Below are 26,183 nucleotides of genomic sequence, written 5' to 3' on the forward strand. Positions count from 1 at the left end.
GAATGGGTGATTGTCTCACCAGCTCACCAGGTAATTCTTAGGGGAAAGCAGAGATGGTGTAGCCTGAAAATAGTCTACTATCAGCCACAGCTGTGGAGTGGGAGGGCCAGTCAGCATTCTCAGCGGGCAATGAAAGTCGGTTATTCATTACCACCAAGACTTGACAGTACACTGAACACATGACATTATATTTATGCTACATAAAATAATGTGATACAATTTTTATGACCCAATTTAATCCAGTAGAGGGTATCGGTTTAATAAAGACAAGGACACTAGAATTAAAATTATCTATAGGTCTACATAACAAAAGGCTAGCAGAAAGGGGAAGGGCACTAATTTGACAGGAAATAGAGAGCATTGTCATAAAATTCGTAAAATGAAGAGAAAGCGCCTCACTCTGAATCTGTGTGAGTTAAGTTGACAGGTGCTGAGATCTGTAAGAGGAAAAAAGCGAAAACCACATGGCCATCTTCCCTGAATTCCCAGGCCAAGCATATGCTCTGTTCATTATTCATTCCTCTGACAGAAAAACAGAGTACTGCTGTGAAAAACTCTAACGTTTTAACAACTATCCAACAAACAAGCAAACTTTCTATAATCGTGTAAGATTTCTCAAAGTTGGATTTCACTCCATGTTGGTACCTTGCTTACCTTCTGGATTTCCATGGCAACTGGCTGGAAATGGCTAACATAAATATAGAAAAATCAGCACTAGTTGCTCTCTGAACCCATGGAGAGCTGTAGGCGCAGAACTCAGTGTGATTTCACCAAAGAGGAAAAATGCATTACATGTGGGTAGATCTCAATTTTATGCCCACCCATCAATGTTTTTTTAGAACTTCCCCTGAGAATCCTTGGTCCCTTCCCTCAAAGAGCTCACAGTGCAAGTTACTCCAAGGTGTGGGCTTTCTTTTAAGGGTTTGGAGTTGAGAGTAAGTCCTAAAGGTTTTTCTTCAGCATGTTTCTGGTTCCAAGTTTGTGGTGGTGTCAGCCTGTCAGGTCTCTTTTTCTTTTATCCATCAGTCAACTCCCTTGAACTACCCACCTCTCCTTCCAGCCAGAGCCTCACTCTGGATCAGTCTACCATTGGCTTCCTTTACTCTTTAGAGTTACAGAGGTGAATTTGGGGGTGTCAAGCATCTAAACCCTGCCAGTCAATTGTCAGGTCTTAAGCTCTTCTCTCTCTAGGGTGGTACCCGATCTCTGTGTCTCAGATCTCCAGGGCTCCCTTGAGGGGCTTCAGGGAGTACTGCAGGGAGGGAGGAGGAGGGATGGAGGCTGGGTCAGGCCCCCTGCCCTGCTCTAATCAGAATATCTCCACTTCTACCTACTTTATATATAAACTCTACATAAATACTATCAAATCCGTATAAGCCTCAGCAAGGATGGAGGCTGAGAAGCAATTGTTGGATTTGTCCATGAGGGAGTCTTTAGTGGACTGTGTGGTTAATTCTGTGGGTCAACTTGACCAGGCCTCAGGATACCCAGATACTCAGTTAAACATTATTCTGGATGTATCTGTGAGAGTGTTTCTGGATGAAATTAGCACTTGAACTGGTAGATTCTCCCCAACATGGGTGGGCATCACCCAACCCATCTACAGCCTGAATAGAGCGAAGGGAGAGGAAGGAAGAATTGTTTCTGCCTATGTACTAAGCTGGGCCATCAGTCTTCTCCTGCCCTGGGACTGGGGCTTTCACCACTGGCTCCCCTGGCTTTCAGGACTTCAGACTCGGATTGGAGCAGCACCCCTGGCTTTTCTGGGTCTCCACCTTGCAGATGACAGATCACGGGGACTCAGCCTCCACCATCACGTGAGCCAATCCTTATAATAAATTTCTTTCTCTCTATTTATAGTCTGTTGATTTTGTTGCCCTGGAGAACCTGATTAATATGTGGCCTGAGATGAGAGGAGTGGCGGGGGCAGAAGCAAGGCTGAAATGAATTGCTGGGAGGTGAAGAAGTGAAGGTGGCAAATATAAACTTATTTTTTCCATCATGGATGAAAGGAAGGAGCTGGAGCTGGGGATGAGGTATAAGATTTAGACAGCATGCACGTCCTTTGAGAATTCATGCATTTGAGAGCCAAAAGGAAGCTGCCCATAAGTTGGGAAGAATTCACTGAATGTGCGGGCAGGGCAGTTGGTGGCACTTGGTCCCTGGTAAGTGGGTGGGGAAGGAGTGAAGAGCATTGCGTTTGTATGAACTCAGACAAGTTACTTACCCTTTTGAATCTCCAGGCCTGCATTTGTAAACTGGACATCATAGGACTTACTGGCTTGTAAAGATGAAAAGAGACAGAGTGTGTGACAGCAGATAGCACAGGGCCTCGTACACAGCAGGTAGTCACTCCTTTCCCCTCAGCTTCCTGACACCACTGTCCCCCATCTCCTGGTTTCTGTCTCTCTGCTGCACCTGTGGTTGGAGTCCGGTAGATCAGGGTTTAAACCATGGCTGTACCATGTACTGACTTTGGGCAAGTTATCCAATCTCCCTAAGTTTCCGTATTGACATCTGTAAACCAGGAATAATATTTCTAGATAAAGGTTATTTGTGGAGGTTAAATGCAACAGTATATATAAAGCAGTGAATGAAGTGCCTAAGTTACTCAAGAGATTGTCAAGGAAAAGTAGTTTAAGTGACTGAATAGAGACTAAAGGTTTTACTCAGCTAATGTGCATCCGTGAGCTCGTGAGATCAAGTGACTCTGAGTCGAAGTGGGATTGTGGTTTTATAGGGTGGAGAGGGGAGAGGCGTATGTGTCCTTGGGGTTTGGCTCAGGTAGTCATTTTCGTCACTAACTGCCGTGAATCTTGGGCTTGGAACTGTGCCTCTTGTTCAGGATCATTGGTGCAACTCCAAGGACAGTTCTTTTAAGAGCTGTTGTTTTCAGCGTTGCAGCTTCTCTGCTCATCAAGGATGAGGGAGGAGGAGGTAGCAGAAAAAAAGAGGAAAGAGATAAAAAAGAGGAAAGAGGACAAGGGTTGATGCAAGGAGATCCAAGGGGCTTCTATCATGTCTGTTTTCATTTTTTAATACAATTAAGTAAATGTGCTGAATGAATGCATGTCTGGCCCAGGGCTATCTTAGTACATTCAACTGAGATACAGAGTTAACCAAATGAAAATTACCCAAATGAAAAATAAGACATTAATTAATTAGTTTATTTATTAACTAATTAATTAATTTCAGATTTCCTCAAGCTCTCTACCCCGTAAGGTCATCCTTTATTTGAATACTGAACCCCAGTGATTGAGGATTACCTCCAGTGATTGTGGCCTTTCATGGAGTTTTTCTCAAGAAATATTTTTGAGATTTCCCCAAGAATATTTGTGTGAGCCAGAAATGAGTCACCTCTGACCTCTGGGTCACCCTTTGCCTTGGTACTGGAAGGGGTCCCCTGGGTCATTGACTCTTGTAAGAACAAGATGGGTCTCTAAGTTTGCAGATGGGCACCATGTGGTTTCAACGATGCAGTATGTGTGTGTGATGCAAAGGAGAAAGTCAGGCAGATGCATCCCACACCAAAGTTTGATACCTTCTCAACTCCAGACTGTTAAACTTTCATTTCTTCCCACTTGCATCTCACCTGAGCAATTTATCTAGGTCCACTTGCTAACCATGTCATTTTGGCTACACTTTCCATGACTCCTATTGTCAGTAAAAATAGAAACCTCTTACCTGGCATTCAAAGCTTAACCTCCACTCTTTCTTACAAGTTTAACGAGATTGCGTTTCACATGTTTTCATAGTATATTTTGCCCTTTGCTGCCTTCATGCCTTTGATTCAGCTATTTCCTTACTCTTGGTGACCTTCCCCATCTTTACTCCTGGAAAAGTCATCTCGTGTTGTAGGGAAAGACATATCTGGGATTCCCCTTTGGTTTTATCTTCTAATAGCTGTGGTTTGGAGAATGCTGTTGAACCTACCAGAGGCTCAATTTACTCATTAGTGAAATTGGGTTGGCAACACCTCTTGGGTGGGGCTGTTGGGGAGATTAACTGTAAAATTGCATGTTAACATCTGGCACACAGCTGGTGCTTAAAGCTATGGCTGTCTCATTCTTCAGATCCATCTCAGTTGACATTTCCTTCAGGCATCCCTCATCCACGAGTGAGCTAGTTTCCTCTCAACCTGCCCAGACACACTTGGTGGTCCCTCTCTGTGGCATTTGCAGTTTTCTGCATTTTATTGCGTGTCTGTACACTTGCCCCATCTCTCTCCTAAGGTTTTAAGCTCTGGAGGACAAGCCTGGAACGGTCTTTATCTTGGCCTCTGCAGAAGGTGCTTCAGAACTGGAGCAATGACTTGCAGCTGTGCTTCAAGCATTGAATAAACATTTGTTGAATTTAGTTGAAATGTCTGAGACAACCCAAGCCCACTGCCATTCTGGGAAATGTCAGTCTTAAGAGCCTCAACCATCCCAGGCCATCATGCATTATTCATGCAAAATTCTCATCAGTGCCCGGGTTTCTTGGTCCATGATCAGAGTAGGCGGCAGGACAGTGCTGTGGGCTGGGTGAATTCCCACTTTAGAAGATCTGTTCTCCTTCTCCATCAGTTTGTCCTGGCCCCAGTGGGGTTAGCTCAGCATTGCCTATCATGGAACCAAAGCTCTCGCAGTTTCTCAGAGAAGCTGTGGCAGGAATACTGGCCTTTCTGTGCAAGTCCAGCTCAAAGTATGATTTTTTCTTTTCACATGTTTGGTATTTCAAGACAGCAAAACTTGAGCACTAAGTGCAGAGCTGAAGGAGAGACGTTGTTTAGTGAAGGAGGACACACACTGGGCACTGAAGGACAATGTTTGGGGAAAGGGGGTACAGGAAATGTGGGTGTGGAAAGGGCTGAACCTCCATGAGAAGACACAGGCAGAGACTCCCTTTATTTTTTATTTCCTAACTTGATAAAAAGTTTGAGGTTTTATGCTGTCCCAGAGTGGGGAGGCCTGTGGTATTTATGTGGCTGATTTCGTGTACGTTGACAGTTGCCTCACAATTCTGACAGTTAAAAATCCATTTTCCACCTCCCATCACACTGGGATGTTGATGCTATGTGGTGTGTTTGCAGAGCATCCTGAAGCTATCCTTAGAGAGCTAGGGATTTGCAGCATCTTTTTAGAATTTAAAGCATACCTCTGTTGAATTGATTTACTTACAAAATGACACCTTTCTGGAAGAACTGAACGATCAACAAGAGATCATTTCGAGTTGAATTGCACAAAAAGCCGTAGTCTTTCTCCTCACACGTGCTATTCTTGCCAATTTCCTAGCAGGCCCTCGCTAATCAAGGCACCGTATATTTGCAGATGCTTTTCCCTCTGCTTAGAATGCTCCCCGTCCATATGCTTATGGGGGACAAAGTCATCTTCAGCTGAGGTCAGATGTCATCTTTCTCGACTCCAGGCAGAGTGAATTGCTTCCCCTGATTTGTTCCCACACATCTCTCTCCAGTGCTGCTTTTTATATTGCTGTGGTTGTTTGTTTGTATGCCTGTCTGTTTTTCTGTGCTGTGAATCCTTTAGTGACAGAGATAATTTTCTTTTTCTAGGATCATTTTCCTACTTCTCTTTGTATCCCATGACCTGCATGAAAATTAAAACAGAACAAAATCCGCAAGTTAATCTCAAGGAATTGGCAGCTGTGAATACAAACAGAGCAGCTTAAAATTTTGCTCTACAATGATTAGAATCAGAGAAAACTACAAAAAGATAAAATGGATACTATAGGAGATTCTAATGGTGAAACAAGATAGATATGACCCAAATATACATAGTCCCTGGAAACAACGTGTGCAAAGAGATGTTGAGGATGCTTGCTCCCTCCCACCTTCGCCTGCTGGACTTTATGTAAATGAGAAATAAACATTTTTAGTGTGAAGTCACTCCTTTATTATCGACTCTTGGTTTTAGAAGCCACATTTCCCCACTGAGATTATTTTCACTTATTTTCCAAACAGGTGGTTAAAATAATAGTTACATTTTATATGGAGTCACTGGGTTTATTGCTCATTATTTACGCATTTCTGTAGCCCGAATTTCTCCATTTAACACTGATTATTCTACATAAGGCCCTCCAATGATTTCAGTAGAATAGCTATTTGAGTGGTACTGTTTCTGAGAAATTTCAGGTCTTAAAATGTCTTTCATAAAAAAGTAATGAATAGTCACAGCCATTTACATCATTCTCTTTTTCTTTAAAAATTCTAAAAATAGAATTCATTGTCTTCAGATATTGTAAGTTGTAGTAGAGGAATATGAAACTATTCTAATTTGGGCCCATCAGATTTTTTTTTAATAGGTATTACACCTTGAAGAGAGAAAGGCAGAGCTGAGAGCTGGTAGATAGATATTGTGAAATTCCTGTGTCCCTTCAATCTTATTCTCCATCCACCTGGCTCCCACCCCACCTCACCACAGGTAAGACTGTTTCTGTATCTAGCTAGTAGATATAACCACTGAAAGAAGTTTCTTATGCCAACAAATATACATAAGTATATATTCTTATTTCCCCCCTTACGGGAGACACAAAAAGAGGTGAATGAGCTCTCAGGTTAAGCCAATGATTAATGAGAAAGCATGAAGGAAGTAGCAAAATCCAAAAAGGACCTAACTCTTTATCTGCCATAAAAAAATTATAAAGTTATGCTGGAAGAGATGGATATAAATTGATGGTTACGGTGCATGGGATATTTATGGAAGGTCTGAAGTTAATGATGAGTGATGTTGAAACAGAGTATTTATCCTCTAAACCATTACTAGAATAAAAAAGAAACTAATGTGGCTTGTACCTCAAAAAATCATAATAGAAAAGGCCCCTCAAGGAAAAATAATGTTTAAAAGCATAAACTAGGATGACAGACCTAGTGTTGCGATGATCCTCATGCTATCCACTTTGAAATAGTGGTTTGATAAATTGTAGTTTATTGGCCCTTTGCAAGGTAGTAAAGATAAAGGAAATAATCTTTGCAAGGACTTAGGGGTGACAAGCAGAAGAATTTTAAGATGTAAATTTAAGTGAAAAGCTGGTATGCACATTGGGATTACAGCTACGAAATAAATCTGGACAGAGAGAGGGCCCTGCGGCAGGGTGGAGGTGTTGAAATTACAGGATTTATTTTTGTTATTGTTTTTCTGAATTAAAATTTCCTTTAGTTTTGTTTTTATATTACCTTTTCCTTTATTAAATTAAAAATTACACTATCGATTATTATAACCCATGAAACCATCCAAAACTGTATTTTGAGAAGGTTAAAAATCTGTTCCCACTGCCCTCCATTTTAATCCTCCTGAGATTATCAACTTTAACAATGTGTTGTTTATCTTACTACATTTCATTTATTCTCAAAGAAATACAAACATATAGCTTGGACTTTTTTGGTTGGTGTTAGTGTTTGTTGGTAGATGTTCCAGAATCGTACTATAAATATAACTCTGCAAATTGCTTTTCTCATTTGACAATACACCATGGACAATGAGGGATATATTTCAAACTTTTTTAAATTGAAGGATTTACAATGTTTCAGATGTACAACAAAGTGATTCATTTATAATACATATACATATTCTCTTTCAGATTCTTTTCAATTAGAAATTATTAAAAATATTGAATATAATTCACTGTGCCATACAGTAGGTCCTTGTTTATCCGTTTTATATATAGTAGTATGTATCTGTTAATCCCAAATTCCTGATTTATCCCTCTTCCTTTTTCTCCTTTGGTAACCATAAGTTTGTTTTTTATGTCTGTGAGTCTATTTCTGTTTTGTAAATAAATTCATTTGTATCATTTCTTAGAGTCCACATATGATATTTATGTTTCTCTGTCTGACTTACTTCACTTAGTGTGATAATCTCTATGTCCATCCATGATGCTGCAAATGGCATTATTTCATTTTAATTGCTGAATAATATTCCATTATGTATATATATATATATATATATATATATATATATATATATATGTATACACACACCCACATACACATATATATACATACACACATACCACATCTTTTTCATCCATTCATCTCTTGATGGATATTTAGGTGGCTTCCATGTCTTGGGTATTGTAAATAGTGCTGCTATGAATATTGGGGAGCATGTATCTTTTTGAATTAGATACATGCTCTGGATATATGCCCAGGAGTGGGATTGCTGGATCATATGATAACTCTATGTAGTTTTTTAAGGAACCTTCATACTGGTTTCCATGGTGGCTAGAACCAGCTTACATTCCCATGCACAGTGTAGGATGGTCCCCTTTTCTCCACACCCTCTCCATCATTTGTAGATTTTTTGATGATGGCCATTCTGAACAATGTTAGGTGATACCTCATTGTAGTTTTGGTTTGCATTTCTCTAATAATTAGTGATGGTGAGGATGTTTTCATGTGCCTGTTGGCCATCTGGATGTCATCTTTGGAGAAATGTCTATTTAGGTCTTCTGCCTATTTACTGATTAGGTTTTCTTTTCTTTTTTCTTTTTCTTTTTTCTTTTTTTTGATATTGAGCTTATAAGCTATTTGTATATTTTGAAAATTAATCCCTTGTTGGTCACATCATTTGCAAATATTTTCTCCCATTCTGTAGGTTGTCTTTTCATTTTGTTCATGTTTTCCTTTGCTGTGAAAAAGCTTTTAAGCTTTTAGGTCCCATTTATATATTTTTGCTTTTGTTTCCATTACTGTAGTAGCTGGATTCTAAAAAATATTGCTGTGATTTATGTCAAAGAGTGCTCTGCCTATGTTTTCCTCTAGGAGTTTTGTAGTATCCGGTCTTAACATTTAGGTCTTTAATCCATTTGGAGTTTATTTTTGTATGTGGTGTTAGACAATGTTCTAATTTCCTCTTTTTACATGTAGCTGTCCAATTTTCCCAGCACAATGTGTTGACGAGACTGTCTCTTCTCCATTGTATGTTCTTGCCTCCTTTGTTGTAGATTAATTGGCCATAAGTGTGTGGGTTTATTTCTGGATTTTATATCCAGTTCCATTGATCTATGTGTCTGTTTTTGTGCCAGTACCATGCTGTTTTGATTACTGTAGTTTTGTAGTATAGTCTCAAGTCAGGAAGCATAATTCCTCTAGCTCCATTCTTCTTTCTCAAGATTGTTTTGGCTATTCAGGATCTTTTTTATTTTCATACAAGTTTTAACATTTTTCTGTGAAAAATGTCACTGGTAATTTGACAGGGATTGCTTTGAATCTGTAGATTGCTTTGGGTAGTCTGGTCATTTAACAATATTTATTCTTGCAGTCCAAGAACATAGCACATCTTTCCATCTGTTTGTGTCATCTTCAGTTTCTTTCACCAGTTCCTTATAGCTTTTGGAGCTCAGGTCTTTTGCCTCTTTAGGTAAGTTTATTTCTAGTTATTTTATTCTTTTTGATGTGAGGGTAAGTGAGATTGTTTTCCTTAATTTCTCTTTGTGATATTTCATTATGAGTGTATAGAAATGTAAATGATTTCTGTGTATTAATTTTATATCCTGCAACTTTACTGAATTCATTGATGAGCTCTAGCAGTTTTCTGGTGGTGTCTTTGGGATTTTCTGTATACAGTATCATGTCATTTGCAAACAATGACAGTTTTAGTTTTTTCCTTTCCAATTTGGATACATTTCTTTTTCTTTTCTGATTGCTGTGGCTAAAACTTCCAAAACTATGTTGAATAAAAGCAGTGAGAGTGAGAATCCATATCTTGTTCCTGATCTTAGAGGGAATGCTTTTACCTTTTCACCATTGAGAATAATGTTAGCTGTGGGTTTGTCATATATGACCTTTATTATGCTGAGGTATGTTCCCTCTATGCCCATTTTCTGGAGAGGTTTTATCATAAATGGATGTTGAATTTTATCAAAAGCCTTTTCTGCATCTACTGAGATGATACATGGTTTTTGTTCTTCAATTTGTTAACATGGTGTATCATATTGATTAATTTGTGGATATTGAAAAATCCTTGAGTCCCTAGGATAAGTCCCTCTTCGTCATGGTGTTTGATTCTTTTAATGTATTGTTGGATTCAGTTTGCTAGCATTTTGTTCAGAATTTTTCATCTGTGTTCATCAGTGATATTGGCCTGTAATTTTTCTTTTTTGGGTATCATTATCTGGTTTTGGTATCAGGGTGATGGTGACCTCATAGCATGAGTTCAGAAGTGTTCCTTCCTCTGCAACTTTTTGGAATAGTTTCAGAAGCATAGGTCTTAACTCTTCTCTAAATAGTTGGTAGAATTCTCTTGTGAAGCCATCTGGTCCTGGACTTTTATTTTTTAATTACTGATTCAATTTCAGTACTAGTAATAGGTCTGTTCACACTTTCCATTTCTTCCTGGTTCAGCCTTGGGAGATTGTACCTTTCTAAGAATTTGTCTATTTCTTCTAGGCTTTCCATTTTATTGATGTATAGGTGCTCGTAGTAATCTCTTACTCTCCTTTGTATTTCTGTGGTGTTGGTTTTAACTTCTCCTTTTTCATTTCTGATTTTATTGATTTGGGCCATCTCCTTTTTCTTCTTGATGAATTTGTCTAAAAGTTTATCAATTTTTAAAATCTTTTCAAAGAACTAGGTTTTAGGTTAATTGATCTTCCTATTTTTTAAAGTTTCTATTTCATTTATTTCTGCTCCAATCTTTATGACTTCTTTCCTCTTACTAACTTTGGGTTTTGTTTGTTCTTTTTTCCCCAGTTGTTTTAGGTGTGAGGTTAGGTTGTTTATTTGAGATTTTTCTTGTTTCTTGAGGTAAGCTTGTATTGATTGCTCTACACTTCCCTCGTAGAAGTGCTTTTGCTGCATCCCATAGGTTTTGGAATGTTGTGTTTTCATTTTCATTTGTCTCTAGGTATTTTTGAATTTCATCAGTGAGCCATTGGTTTTTTAGTAGCATATTGTGTAGCCTCCACTTACTTGTGTCTTTTTGCAGTTTTTTAGCTGTTTAGTGGGGACTGGTCATGAGGCAGCTGGTTGCAGAACCCTAAGGGGACCCGGGGCTAGTGCTGGTTCACTGGTGGGTGGAATCAGGGTCCTGAAGCCTCTGTCTATTGCCTACCTACTGGCAACCAGACCCTAGGGTTAGTGCTAGATTATGGCAGACAGAGTGGTTCCTGGCATCTGGCTGCAGATCCCAGGGTCTCAGAGCTCATTTTAGATCATTGATGGGTGGGCAGGCTGATCCTTGACACAGTTGAGTATGGGTCCCGAAGGTTGCATTGGCGTGCTAGTGGGCGGGGCCAGAGCGCAGCTGGTCCCAGGGTACAGGTTCCACAGGCTACAGGATTATAGTTTCCTTGCTTCTGGTGTCAGTACCCTGGTGGATGAGACTGGTCTGGAGGCTTGTGCAGGCTTCCAGGCAGGAGGGACTGATACCTGCCCACCGATGGGCAGAGCTGTGTCCCTGCCCAGTTAGTTGTTTGGCCTGAGGTGTCCCAGCACCGAAGCCTACAGGCCATGAGGTGGGGCAGCCACTAGGAGTTTTTCTGTGGTTGAATGTTCCCAAATATTTCTGCCACCTGTGTCTCCCCCAGCCTCTCCAGGAGACTCTAAGACCAGCAGGTAGGTCTGGCCCAGCCTCCTATCAAATATTACTTTTACCCTGGGTCCGAGTGCACATGGGATTTTGTGTGTGCCTTTTAAGAGTGAAGTCTGTTTCCCCCAGTCCTGTGAGGCTCCCAAAATTGAGCCCTCCTGGCCTTCAAAGCTAAACACTCCAGGGGCTCATCTTCCCAGTGCCAGATCCCCAAGCTGGGGAGCCTAACATAGGGCTAAGAACTCTCACTCCTGTGGGAGAACCTCTGCCATATAATTATTCTCCAGTTTGTGAGTCACCCACCTTGGGGGGTATGGGATTTGATTATATTGTGAGTGCACCCCCTCCTACCCATCTCATTGTGTTTCCTTCTTTATAGTTGGTTGTTGTGTTTAGTTGTAGAAGATCTTTTCTGGTAGGTTCCTGTCTTTTGTTTTTCTTTGTCAATGATTATTCTGCAGATAGTTGTGATTTTGGTGTGCTCGTGACAGGAAGTGAACTCAAGTATTTCTATTCTCCCCTGCTCTCGCCCTATTTCAGTCTTTTTAACAGCTGCATAATAGTTCATGGTAGGGCTGTATCACAACTGGGGAAGGAATATCCCTAATTCCTAATTTAAGTCTTTCCCAGGTTTTTGCTCCTATAAGCCATGATAAGATAAATATCCTGGTACATGTATCCATATGTATTGGAGCTTTTATTTCTGTTAGATAAATTTTTCCAGGTAGGATGTCTGGACAATTGGTTGTATTGTCTATTAAAAAAGAAAGAACTTGGAGGGAAAAAGTGAGCTTTTTGTAAATTCGTGCATATTTACTTTTGCTCTCATTCTCTGAGATGACCATTCTTATAGGACCAAAAATAAAAATTTGAAGTTGGCTTCTTCTAAGTTCCTTTTTGGTCCATTCTGGATGAAATTTTAGTTCAGATGATGGAGGGCACATACATTTTTGAGTGTGAAAAGAAAAGTAGTAGAAGGAGTTAGAGAAGACGTGATCAGGGCCAAAGAAGAAGAGAATTTAAAGAAAGAGAGGTGCTTGGTAGGGTTAAGTGCTGCAGAGGCAGAGAAGAGGTGTTTCTTCTATTGCTGACGAGGAGGGCTGTGCAGGGAATTCTTCTGTATCCCTCCTGAGCACAAAGTGAGATGGTAGTTCTATACCTTTGATGTGAGGCATGGCCATGTGACTTGCTCCAGGGAGTGAAATGAATATAGAGGTAACGTGTATCGCTAGGAGGTAGAAGATTAACAGCTGGCGCTCAGTTTTCCATGTCTCATTCTCCCTATTGGAGTGACTGGTGACATCCCAGATACACAGGTTCCCGAAATTCACCAGAGTCCCTGCATGGGGATGACACATGGCAGAGCTCCTCTTACACCCCAGCCAGTGTCGGGTGGACATGTGCTGCACAAGTGAAATGTAAACCTTATTGTTTTAAGCCACTAAGGGTTGAGGGTTATTTGTTTCTTTAGCGTAACTTAGCCCACCCAGACTGATACACTCATCTAGAGAAGAGGTTCAGTTGAGAAACCCTAAAGTCTGATCTCAAGGGGTTAAAAAGTAATTAGATTATAGGTCGGGGTTATAGGTCAGGTGTTAAACAGTGGGATATGCAATGAGGAAGTGTCAGTAGCAAGCGCTGAATTTCCTCCAAGGTCACTTAGGGGCTGTCAGAACCCAGTTCTGCCAGTTAGTTAAATAATGCCCTTTAGGGAAATCTAGGAATAGTTCTAGAACACTTTTAAAATAAACCTAGAAACATTAACTGCATAAGTAATGACAAAACCAAGACATACACTGTAGACATCTTTATATAGAGAGTAAGATTCCAGCAGCTTTTATGCATCTCAGTGCATACTGAAGATACAAGAATATCCCACAATAAATTCCTCTGTATTTAGTTCTAGGAAAATTTTTGTTTCTCCAAAATATATTTCCTTTCATTGGTTAATGAGAATTATGTCAACATCCCTACAAAACTCTAGTTCCTTGTTCTTTTCTTGTCTTGACTGCCAGGGATTTAAAAGGTTATCCTTTCCCTGGATGGTTTAGTACAACTCACTGCCCTAAGGGTCTAGCTTGTGGACAGAGCATGAGGTATGGGATTGTGCCGGAAGATCTGGATGGTGGCTGAAAGGCAGCAAAGGCTGTTACGGATTGTGGCCAAGACAACTCGGGATATTCTATAACTGGAAAAGACCCACCAGAAATGTTATGGGAACAACAGAATCGAGGAAGGGAGTGTGTGTGTGTGTGTGTGTGTCTATTTTACGGAGGCTGGCCCTTAAACCAGTAGTCATACAACTAGTCAGATCCAGCAACATCTTGAGAATCATTCAGTTGTACTTGGACAGTCTGAAGGGAGAAAACAATGATGGTAAGGGACTGGTTCCCAGCAGATAAGACCAAGACTGTCTACTTCACACGATCAGAATTTTGAAAACTGCAAGTCATATACTTTTAGGGGATTGTGAAATTGATTTAGAGCATCTTGACTCAAGTTTTGAAAAATAAAACAAAATGGAATAGAAAAACATCAGCATGCATCCCCTGTAGTACAAGTTAAGTTTTGGGTTTTTTTCTTAATGAACCTTCTGTTGTGGACTCTTTATGTGTGTGCCCTGGGTTGTGATCAAGAATGTATTTTGTTCTGGGTCAGAACAATTTGAAAACCACTGGTCTAAAAATATCAGGAACTTAAATCTGTTCTATGAGGACTGGAGCAGACCAGCAACATCAAGAGACCAAAAGTAGGTGATAGCAAAAGGGTGGAAACTGGACATTAGGAAGGTAACATTTGTGATCGAGCCCCTGACTTCTGAGTGGTCAGGACCTCCCCAAGCGTGCAAATAGGAGGGGCCAGCTTCAAAGTGCGTGCAGCTTTGGCTTGGCTGAACCTAGTAGGTTGGAGTCAATAAATGTTTAAATTGGTATACCCTGTCGGTAGCAATTTGTGTTAAATCTCTCTCCTTGATCTTGGATCAATTTCCTCCTGCATAATAAGCCTGAGGGATAACCCGAGAGAGAAACTGAAGGTCAGAGGAAAGGCGTGGTGCGGAGCAGAAGGGCCTGAGCTGAGATTCCAGAGCAAGTGAGGGGCCGGGGCTTCAGAACGAAGACCTTGGAGGCCTCAAAGACGTGCTTTTAGGTGGATCTGCTGCTCAGCATGAGGGCAAACCTGAGAGGTTCAAGTTCCCACAAAGGATCAAATATCCTTCCCTTTGTTCCAACGCTTTTTGGCATTATTTTATTTTAGGTTGATAATACCTTTGCATCTCTCATTAAAAGCCACTTCAAATTCTTTTCCTAAACCAGGAGTAGGCTGACAATAAATAAGTAAATGGAGATTGGTAAGACTGTAGCTCATTTTATTTTATGTCTTAGCCCTTGTTTATACTACCCTTTTGAGAGTTTATAGGCTGTAGCTCTTTTCCTATCAAAGAACTTTTAGAGAGCATCCAACCTGCCCAAAGTGATGACTCTGCTTGGGATCCACAGACACTTTAAACTGTCGCAGAGTCTCTTAAATCATTACTTTCTATCTTTTCAATTTTACTTGCAGGCACGATTTTCTAAACTCTGAAGACTGTTCTGACCATGGAACCAGAATTATCACTGAATTGAGATTCTTTTCCCCTCTTCATTTTCAGCACTCTGGCTTTGCCTGGTGTGCTTCAAAGATCTTAGAGTCATCCAGACTAAAATTGTCATTCCAGGTGTGTCCAGTGTCACCATGGTGAAATTGGTGATATCAGAGAATTCTGTGTAGGTTATTGACTGTGATAGAAGGCAAAACATGTGCTTGTTGGAACATTTATCTTTCTTTGTCTTCAGGAAGATTATAAGAATGAAAAGATCTTCATTAGGATTGTATTATTTAACCAATAAATAGAAACACATTTAAGGCAAGATCTAGCCTAGAACAAGATTTGCTTTTAAAAAAACATGAATGTAAATCTTTACTCAAAAAATTAACCTTTGTCACGATGTTAATTGCCTTTGGTCAGTACTTAAGTACTCTCTTACTTTTGTTTATTTCACTGTTTATTTATTTGGTACTTGCAGGGGAAACTGCCCTGTAAAGATTTACCCTTTGGCCCATTGCTGCCTCTAACAATCACTTCAGAAGCCAGTTTGCATCACAATCATTTGACCTGGTGTGTTCTTAACTCTGTTAACTGTAAAACTCAGATTTTTCTCACTATACCACATTGCTAAATTTTTCTAAGGGACTGAGATTCTCAATTGCCTTATGAAATTTAAAAACTGCAGGAGAGATCAAAATAAATTTTAAAACCCAAACAGATTTTTTTCATAACCTTCAGTACTGCTTTTCCATTTTTATAAAGATTCAAGTATATATTTTGATAAAAGATATCAAATACCTAAGGAAAAAAAACCTATACGCTCCATCTATCTGTGTCCCTGCCTGCTCCCCGCAAAGAGCCAATAAAATTTTTATTAAAGGGAGTTTGGTTTGTATTTGGAGCCAGCAGAAGTGAACTTTAAAGATAACGTGGTTTACGCGTGTGCTGGGATTTCTAATCACCCCTTCTTCGGCTGGCTTGAAAAATTAAATGTGCCGTGTCCTGTGTACAACCAGATGTGCACAGCTCCTCATTGCTTTGAACAGTTCCAGATCCTTAGTAATTTGAGTTTATCTCAAAAATTACTGAACTGCACGGCAAGAAATTAAACTAAAAATTACGTTCATCCATCACCTTTTATGAGCCATGAAAAACTACACGGGGAATAAATCTTTGCAAGCAAGACAGTTTCTGCTGTCAGTGGTTCTTCTCACTTCAAATACATTAATATTCAAAACCGTAACCTGCCTCATGCTCAGCTTTGTGTGAGAAGGGGAACAAATCAATCCCTTCCGTCTGTTTACCGTGTTGATTAACGCTTTTCTTGTCTGTGCCTGGGTTGTGGGAGGTGCTGATGCTTTTCCCTTGATTCAAGGGTTAGGCGCTCAGGAAACCCCCAAAAGAGGGAGGAGACAGCACTTATTATGACTGGTCATGCTCAACCCTCCCAACGATTCCAGGACTTTGTTAGCCCTGCTTTCTAGAGGAGGAAGATAAAAGCTCAGAAAGCCTGGGAACCTTGGGCAAGCTGACCCAGCTGGTTAGTGTGAGCCAGGTCTGAATCCAGCTCAGTGGAACTCCGAGCACTTCTTGGATTCCCTCCATGAGGCTGCTCAAAAAAGCCATCAAAACACACTCAAAAATGATGCTTCAAGCAACTGGAGCCATTCGAATGTCTACAGAATGGAGGATGGAGGAGTCTACCTCTCACCAGTTTACAGACAGCTCCTTCACTCTGCCTGCAGTTTGCCCAGAAGTCATAGCAGGCTCTTCACTATCTGTGTGATCGTCTGAGCTGTGTGTGGGAAGGTACCACGAGTGGCTAGTGCCCTGTGCCCCTCCTCCAGTCCCCAGGAGGGGAACTTCCACCTCAACACATACTGAAGTACTTCTTTCCTTCCTACATGGCATTGTTGATCCCTAGGGGACTGGCTGGTCCTTCCCCCCCCCCCACCTCCAAAGGGTTATAGAAGTCTGAATAAATGTATTTCAAGCAGAAACTCATTCTGTCTACCCTTTGCAGAAAGTCAAGTTGCAACCTCCTTGGTTGTGACCTATTATGGGGTGGTCTTGCTAGCTCTTTCTGGCTCTCTGCTTAAACCCTGAGCACTGGTTGGTACTTATGGCAAGAAACCAGGGAGCTATTCCTCTCCCAAGCTGTCCTGAGTTCAAGGCTGTTTAAACAGCTGCCTCAGTGGGTACCTGTGTTTCATGGCAGAGAAAACTCTCAAGATTTTTCTATAGTCAAGATGCCCTCTTTGTAAACAACCAAAACAATTTTTTTGGCCCATTTCAGAGAGGCTAGGATGCCTGGTCACTCACTGCCCCCACAGCCCAGCAGGTCCCCACTGTGTGATACCCTGTGACAGCTTTTGTAGAGAGGGTAGTATTGTAAATGACATTCTTATATCTATCCACAGCTCAGCATCCCCATTTATCCACTTTGTGGCCTCCCTAATATCCTCTAAGCCCTCAGCCCCCTGTATGTCCATTGTACCCACCTTGCCAGTCAGGTTCCCTGTCTCTGCCATCAGCAGCTAAGCCTTGCTGGTGGAAAATCACACTACCAAGCCAAATGGTGCTACATTTCAGATAGTCACACTTCAAGTTTAGCAGAACTCTCAATACAGCTTAGCAACAGTCATCCTGGGTGATCCCGCATCACATTCACCTCCTCAAGGACTGACCTGAAGTCCTTCCACTGTCCCAGGGATCAGCCATCACTCCTTTTCCCTCTCCCAACTCCAGTTCTTGCAGCAGGCTTCTAAGTTAATGATTCTGAGCTCCTCGAAGGTGGGGATTATGCTTTGTTTGCATTTGTGGCAATAATGTGTTGAATAAATGCCTGAAATGAGCAAACAGACTCAAATTGTTTAAGGTACATCCCCAGAAATTCGGTCCTCTCCCCCATGAATCCTAACCAAGGAGCAGGGTGTAGGGGAGACTGATTTCAGCTGATCCCTAGACCATTTTCTAAGCCCTGTGATCAGCCCTTACACATATATTATCTCAGGTAATCCTCGTGCAAGTCTGTGAGGTCGATACTATTATTTCCATTTTGCACATACGAAAAAGAAAGTGGTCCAGAATCATCTAACTCTGCAGCTCCTGCATTTTCCATGCTTTTGTTAACTTCCCACTTGCCCTTGCATCTTTATCTCTTCAGACTCTCTAACAATCAAGGGAGTTTGTGAACATTTGGTGTTGGTGGAAGCGCCTTAGGAAGAGGCAGCATTTGGGTTTGACTCTGCAGATAGCAAGTGGGAGAGGTCCCCCCAGACTTTAAAACTCTCTGATGATACTTGGCAAAGGAGGCAGGAAGGGGTGGGGAGTGTGTGTTAGTGTGAATACATTTGATTTTGATTGCAAGTGGTAGATACCCAGCTTAAAATATAGAGAAAAAAAAGGAAATTTTTGTATCAAGTACTTAGGAAATCCAAGGCACGTTTGTGGGATGTTTGGAAACAGCTTTAACGGTGTCGTCAGCATGTTGTCCTGCTCCTCTCTTTGCTCCCCTGGGTGTTGGCTCATCATTAGGCAGGGTGTCTCTGAATGGTGGCCACCTGTACATCTCTAGGCTACACTGTCCTCCTGACACTCACCAACTTGTACCCCCTCATCCCAACCCCAATCTCCCATTTCTGTCTGAGCTCCTTCAGAGCAAAGTTTACACCTTTAGCTACATTCCCAGGGCCTGGCCCAGTGATCGCTCACTGAATAGATGAATGAATACAACCTACTGTTCCTCTTTTAGTCCAGATTGGCCAAGTCCACTGCTGAGGAGGGAAACAGAGGCAATCAGAACAGATCTGGGAAGAATTTTCCCTGCATATCTTTCCCCTATGTTTTGAATTCTAGCACAGTTTGCTTTTGTTCTCCAGTGATTTTTGAGCGAACTTTTCCTTCCTTAACCTCCAATCAAGAGTTGGGCGAGGGAGGGGAAAATGGGCAGGGATTGCTAATGGGTGCAGGGCTTCTTTCAGAGGAGAGGAAAATCCTCTAACATTAGATTGTGGTGATGATTGCACAACTCTGGAGATGTACTAGAGAGCAGTGAATTGTACACTTTAAATGGGTGTGTTGTATGGTATGTGAATTATGTCTCCATAAAGAAAAAAATCTAGAGGGAAAAAATCCAGAAAAGGGTAATATTACAACATGGAATATACAGAAAGCCCACTGTATATTGCCTCTCCCTGTATTTACGCTAACTATGGTTACTGAGTTACTAATGACAGAACATATACTGTCACAAGACCCCCTACCCGCACCACCCAGGTGTACCATGCTGGTACAAACCAAAGGGATCTATGACAACTTTCTCCAGTCCATTGGAAAGATGAGAAAGAAGCTGTTTTCCATATGCTCCCAGGCAACATGAATTAAGCTGTCACTCCTGCCACTGCTTTTCCTGAGAGATTCAGAGGTGAGACTGGGAGTGGCACCAGAATGTACTACAGGCATTTCTGGAGAAGCCTCAGGACCACTCCCAAGAGAAGAGGCCAGGAGAACAGAGATGTCCACCTTACATCTGGCCCCTTAAATACGGCTGCTGCATCATGGACCACACTCTAGCTGGCAAGTCAAGTCTACTTGTTCTGAGTAACCATCCTAGACCACAGCCAAATATTCAAACCCGGGATTCTCACATTCACTTTCCAGACCTTGGTGCCACAGCTTTGGGCTCCTTCTTGTCTCTTTAGTTTAGACAAACCATTTGGACTCCCCTTCGGCTCATAAGGTCAGCTCTCCACTCAGAATTTGGATGCATTCTTTCTTTGGATTTTGGTGTCCCAAAACCTCCTGTGGGAGTTGGGTAACCAACTCTTCCTAGTTTACCCAATTTTAAAATGGAAAGTCCTGATTACCAGAAAACCCTCTGTCCTGGACAAACCAGGGTGGTTGGTCTCCAGGTAGGAGAAAACCCAGATGGCCAGGCTCATGCCCTCAACCCCACCTGCAGCTGGGGAAACCCGCATGATCCACTAATGCAGCATCGCACCTATAAGATGAGAGACAACAATAGCATATGTCACACAGGGTGGTTTTGAGAATTCAGAGACAGAACATGCCAAGTACTTACTACCATGTAGGAAGTTGTCAGTAAGTATTTATTATTGGTGTCATTGTTGTTATTGTTACTAACATTATTACTTAGACACGTATCCTAGAAGAGGTAGATTAGTGCAACCCTGTAGAAGAGTTTAGGAAATGGTGCTGAAAAATCAATGAAAACTAACATTCTACTAGATGAAATGAACAAGACCAGAACTTGGGAGCCATGGAAATACCTACTCTCTATACCAATACCAAACTAACATTATTTGATGTGAATTAAACACTGTTTACATACCTTTTGGAGAGAATGCCTGTACCATATATAAGGTCTTTGCAGGGGTGCTCGAGCGAAGGGGCTGATGCCAACTCAACACTATTACATGAAGTAAGCTACCTAAAGACATGAGTACACTACTTACATTTTGCCTTTGGCAACCAACATCTCTTGAACGCCAACTGATTGAGAATCTCTGAGAGTGAATCCCAGAAACCCACACCATAAACGCATTCCCCAGATGATTCTTACACACACTGAAGTTGGAGCATCCCACCCTAGACCCTGGCTCCTGGTAGATGGGAACTGTTCCTTGGTCATTTCTGTGGCCCCACCCCCACCCCAGAGCAGGACCTGTGTCGAATAGCTGCACCCTGAATGTATGCTTATCAATCCATCCTTTTGTTTCTGATGCTAAGGTTTTGGTTTGCCCTCAGAGTATTTCTCTGGCATGAGACACCAACACGTGTTCCACTCACTGAGACGTTTATTTAAACTAGTTTTTCACCCCAGTGGTAATGATTAGGACTGAGAACACTTTGAAAATTAACAAATTTCACAAGGAAAGAAACAAATTAAGTTTGTGCAGGCAAGAGGCTTTGATGAGATGGAAATAGCACTTTAAAAACAATTGCCCAGACTGCCAAGAAAGGTACACTTGCTCCTCTCAAATTAATGCCATCTGGTTATCCACGGCCAGACAAATGCCCCTCCCAAGGAACGCCAGGCACCAAGATGAGGAGAAGTAATCTAATTCTCCACGACACTTCCATATCCGTTTTAATATGGAAAATCTCGATGAAATGGATTCTGCAAGAACAGATTTTCATTATTGAAAAGCTGTGTCAGAATAAATTAGCATGAAGAAGAAGCAGGAAAACACTAGATTGGATTATTCAGAACAATTTGATTATCCACCTATTGGCAAAGTTGTTTCATATGCATTTAGTAGGCGTTAGAGACACGAAGTATTGTTCTTTCTGCCAGTGAAAAAGTTGGATTATCAATTCTGCCTGGGTAGTTAATTTGAACACTTTGCCTGCTGTTTCCATGTCATTTGGTTATTTAGCATTTGGGGGTCAATCGTGATCATTGCAGAGCAGGGATGGAAGAGAGATCTAATATTACAAACCTGCAAGATTCAGCTCAGCCTCAGAGCCATCACACCTGAACCTACGCCTAGCCTGAATCTACCTGGAGATTCCTGTCAAAGGAGAGGGAAGAGCAAAATGGATACAGATTGGAATATTTGGGGGTTGTGGGCAAGACTTGCTCCTTTTCTGGGTGAGCCAGGGGGATGGTCTCAAAGACCTGAACTGCTGAGGTCTCGAGGAAACACTGAGGGATGATGGAGATGGGTTACAAGCTAATGTCAGGGTGTTGGGGCTCACAGACAAGCCAAGGCAGCGTGGGGAAGTCTCCCCTCCGTTCCCCTGCCTCCCCACTTACTTCCAGGCCATCCTCAGACTGCCCATGGCTGATGCAGATTGAGTCATCACCTATTTCTCAAATGCTTACTATATTCCAAGCTCAGCATTAGTCTTCTTTACAGTTACTATTATTCACGTGAAATCAGGTATTAGAAAATAGACATGTAAAATGGGAAAAGCAGCCAAGCATTTGCTTGATGACTTTCCGTCTTTGTGCTGAAATTCCTGGCTCCAGGGCAGGGACTGTGTCTATTTTATCTAGCCACTGTCTCTCTGCTTGACCCTTGGCAGGCACATAATAAATGGGCAACGAGTGGGTAAACTCATGGGTGGTAACCCTGTGGCATTGGTCTCACTGTTCCCATTTTATAGATGAGGAAACTGAAATTCAGGGTTTAAATGAGGTGCCTTTGGATCTCACAGCTAAGGTGTGGACCGCAGAGCCTCGGCCAGCACTGTCTTTTGGCTGAGTACCTTGATGGTGGGTTGAGGGCCAAGCCCTCATACCCTCTTATGTACTGCATGTTTGCTGATACCATTCCTCTCTGTCAGGGGCACTGCTCAGGGACACACCTGGTTTCCTCAATTCCTTCTCTGAGGAAACTCAGTTTATCCCCATCCCTTCCTGACACGTGGTTTTTCTCAAATGTCCATTAGAGCTGGGTCTCCTCGTGCCTCAGTAACCCTTCTCTCCCGATGTGCCTTCTGGCCTGAAGGCTTTGCTGGGCCCTGGTTTAACATGGCTCACTATGTATTACTGCTGCGGGCCACTGTTGCTCGTGCTCTCCCCTGCGGCTGCTCTCCCGGAGGGTCTGCAGGTGCCCCTGGGGCCCCTTCCCTGAGGGGGAAGATAGCTCCAAGAGTCTCTGCCACGGATTCCCCGTCGGCTCAAGACCATACCCAAAAGTTCCATCTGAGCTCCCAGGTAGTTCTGGTTTCCTTTGTTAGGAGAAAGGAGAGAGGGCTCAAGGCTTGGAGCTTCTCCTCAGGAGGTTTGGAGCTGAGCAGGCAGATGACTGACAGCTCCAAACGGCGACACAGGAACCCATCCTGCCTCCTCCTGGAGCCTGAGGATTCTGTTACACCTCCGAACAAATGCAGGCTGTTGTCACCCATGGGCAGAGGCCAATGTGTGAGGAATTGCGAAGTGAAGTTTATTCAGCCCCCATTAAATCTCATTTGACGAATTCCATCCGACTCCTCCACAGGAGAAAGCTCGTTAAATTTTTTCACACTAAGCCAGCCTAGGTGGCAGTGCTGGGCTGCGCTGGCGGGGCTCCGGCTCTCAAAGAAGGCCGTCAGAGCAGAGTTCTGTGGCTTCTTAGAAATGGTCAAAGGATTTATGTGGGATAGCTGAGTACCAGGAAGACAAGGTTATTTCTAGGCGGGTATCAGAAAGTAAAATGACAGCCATGAAATTGGAAAAATAATCTTTGAAGAGATATATTAGCACAACTCAGGGGCTCACAAATCAAGAGAAAAGGTTCTTTTTCATTGTCTTGCCGTCTTTAAAGAAGGCCAGTTGTCTCCAGTTATGGATACCTAGTAAGCATTATGGGCTTTGTAACTGCGTGTGATTAAAGCAATTTTAAAAAGAGCATCACAGGTAAAGCCTCCTGGGTTGTCTTTGAGCTACTGAATGAATGAATGTCTTTGAGCCTGAGGACTGGTCCACTATTCACTCAACCCCTGGCCAGGAACTGGGAATCATTCATATATCCTGATGTTAGGATGTCTGCTCCTCCAGTTACCTTTTCCCCTCCTAGATACCTAGGAAGTCCAGTATAAGGGGCACAGAACCAAATTCTCAGTCTTTGCTCCTGGCCTGGAGTCAGCCTCAAATGCATTTCCACTGCCATCTTGTTTTTCCACCCTTGTAAGCAGGGATGTCCTGCAAGGCCCCTCTTGGCACCCCCACTGAGGACCAGGGCAGCTTTTCTTCCAAGCAGCCAGCTTCTGACCCTCTTCCTCAGGCCTTGCTGGACCTCATCGGCTCTCCAGAGCCAAAGGGACTTCCCATGCAAAAAGCACCCCCAAGACTCAAACCTGGCCGCTGGCAGTGCATTGGAAAGGGGGAGGAGAATGGAGAGTGAAAAGAGAGGGAAATACCATTACCACATCCTCACCTTGCATCTGAGGCTTGTCTAGGACAGATCTCTGGGGGTCACAGAGGAAGAGTATTGCCCAGGGGACTAGGGAGGGGCCGGAGTGGGAGAGGATGGACCACCTGCTCTCCCTCCCTCCCTCCATTCCTCCCTCCTTTGCTCCCTTCTTCCCTTCCTCCCTCCCTTCCTTCCTTTTTCCTTTCCTTCCTTCTGCTTACTTTGAGAAGTCTAATTAGGTGAGAGTAAAATAAATGAAAGCACCAAGGCTCCTACCCCACTTCAGAAACAAATCTTGCTTTGATTAGTCATTTCGTTCCTGTAGATTTACTGTTGGCCAAAGGACACGTTAATTATGAAGAAAGGAAATAGAAAAACTGTCTTTTCTGCCACGTCTCCTTTTGGAACCAGTGAGGCCCCACGCAGAACTCTGGGAGAGTCAAACAAGAACAGAGTGGAGCTGCCTGCCTTTCATCCTCAATGCAGATTGAAAGGACAAGAGAATGAAAAGTGAATCTATTAGAGGGAAGCTGTACACCTGTCTGCTCTACTTTTTTTTTTTAATGCTCAAACAGGAGATCTGGGGTTCTCTCAGCAGATTCCCCAGAGACCTTCCAGCCCAGGTACTTGAATACAGAGAGCATCTGCAGGACTGAGCCAGCAAGACCGAGTCTGAGGGTAAAGCTTTGGGTGGTTGGAAGGCAAGACTGGCCCGGGTGGAGTCTGGCAGGGCCAAGGCTTGCCAGACCAATGTCAGAAATACACTATCCCAGCAAAGAATGAAAGTCAGGGAAATGAAAGGGGGTGGGTGGAGTTGGGCCTTGGTCAGCCTATAGAGCAAGATCAGACAGTGAAATGCCTATGAAGGTCCAGCTGGGAAGTGAAATGAGGGCTGAGGGTACAGTGTTAAGACAGGGAGTGGTGGGGACTGCATCAAACTAGAGCTACGTGCCTCTGCTTGAAGGACACAGACTCTCCTCAGGGCCAGTGGATTGTGACTGTGAAAGGATGCTGGCCCAGTATCACCAGACATGCCCTTTTTTTTTTAAGGTTTTTTTTTGGGGGGTGGTAATTAGATTTTGTTATTTTTTTAATGGAGGTACTGGGGATTGAACCCAGGATGCGCTTCTACCCCTGAGCTATACCCTACCCCCATGATCTGCCCATTTTTAAAGAAAAGCATGGAATCTTGATTTTTCTTTAAAAATTCCCAGGCTTAAAATTCTGGGCAAGTCAACAAAATACAAGTGGGTTTTGGTGACCTGACACAAGTGACCTTGTATAAAATTTAAATGTCAAGGCAAAATGAAAGAGGCAGGCACAAAGCTGAAGGTGGCCCAGTGGGGCTCCGGGAAGAGGTGAGGGTGGAGAGGAAAAGCGCTAGGTTTAGCGGAGGCGGGCAGAGCACTGCCACCACGTCTTTCAACACAACCTTTTTATACTGCCTCAGGGCTTCACATCACCAGCCCCCTTTCTGCCCCTGAAGGACCAAGGAGCTCCCCTGGTGCCAGAGTGAAGGCAAGACCCTCACAACAGGTTAAAAACCCCTATGGGATCCAGGCCCCAGACTCTCTTGTACCATCTCTTCCTGCTTGTGCCCCTCTCCCCTGCTCCAAACACATGGCTTCTTTGTGGTTCCTCCAGTGACCAGGCACACTCCTCCTTTGAGTTCTCTGCACTGGCTGTTCTTATGCTTGCAATACTCTTCCCCCAGATAGCCACGTGGTGATTCCTTACCTCCTTCAGGTCTCGGCTCAGTGTCATCTTTTGACCTCTTTTATTGAAGATCTCAACCTGCAACTGCACTGAGTTGGCTTTCCCAATCCAAATGTCCTTTTCCCAAATCACTCATTTCCTTCAAAATACTGTGCGGTCTCCTTATTTGTTGTCTGTCTCACGTAACTAGAAGGAAAGCCCCTCCAAAGTGAGGGCTCTGTTTTGTTCATCGATATTATTGCTGGACCAATGCTTTTCACATCCGGGGTGCTCAAAAAATACTTACTAAAAGAAACCCTGAGCTCCTGTTTCTTCCTTCTGTCCTGTGGCTCTAGAGCTGTGATTTTTGAGGAGCTTCTCTTTCTCTTCTATAGTTCATTCCTCCTCTGTCTTTCCCAGAATTCAGTCCAAGTCAGCAAATGTTAATTGAGCTTCCATGCTGTGCCAAGTCTCAGACTGAGATGTGGGGGCACCGGGACCAGGGAGAAACAG

At 42.6% G+C, this 26,183-nt stretch overlaps 1 long non-coding RNA gene across 2 annotated transcripts; it reads right to left on the reverse strand.

The window, feature by feature from the left end:
• Window positions 1–2,715: 2,715 nt before the first annotated feature.
• On the reverse strand, window positions 2,716–26,183 carry LOC140698726 (uncharacterized). 2 transcript variants are annotated; one of them, XR_012076592.1, is made up of 4 exons: window positions 25,978–26,183; window positions 17,799–17,956; window positions 3,685–5,585; window positions 2,716–2,909 (listed from the first exon to the last, which is right to left on the reverse strand). It is a non-coding gene; the product is annotated as an uncharacterized lncRNA (long non-coding RNA). The 2 variants fall into 2 exon arrangements; XR_012076591.1 differs by having other exon boundaries at window positions 25,713–26,183.

This window comes from Vicugna pacos, chromosome 10, assembly GCF_048564905.1.
Source record: "Vicugna pacos chromosome 10, VicPac4, whole genome shotgun sequence".
In the NCBI taxonomy this organism is placed as follows: domain Eukaryota; kingdom Metazoa; phylum Chordata; class Mammalia; order Artiodactyla; family Camelidae; genus Vicugna; species Vicugna pacos.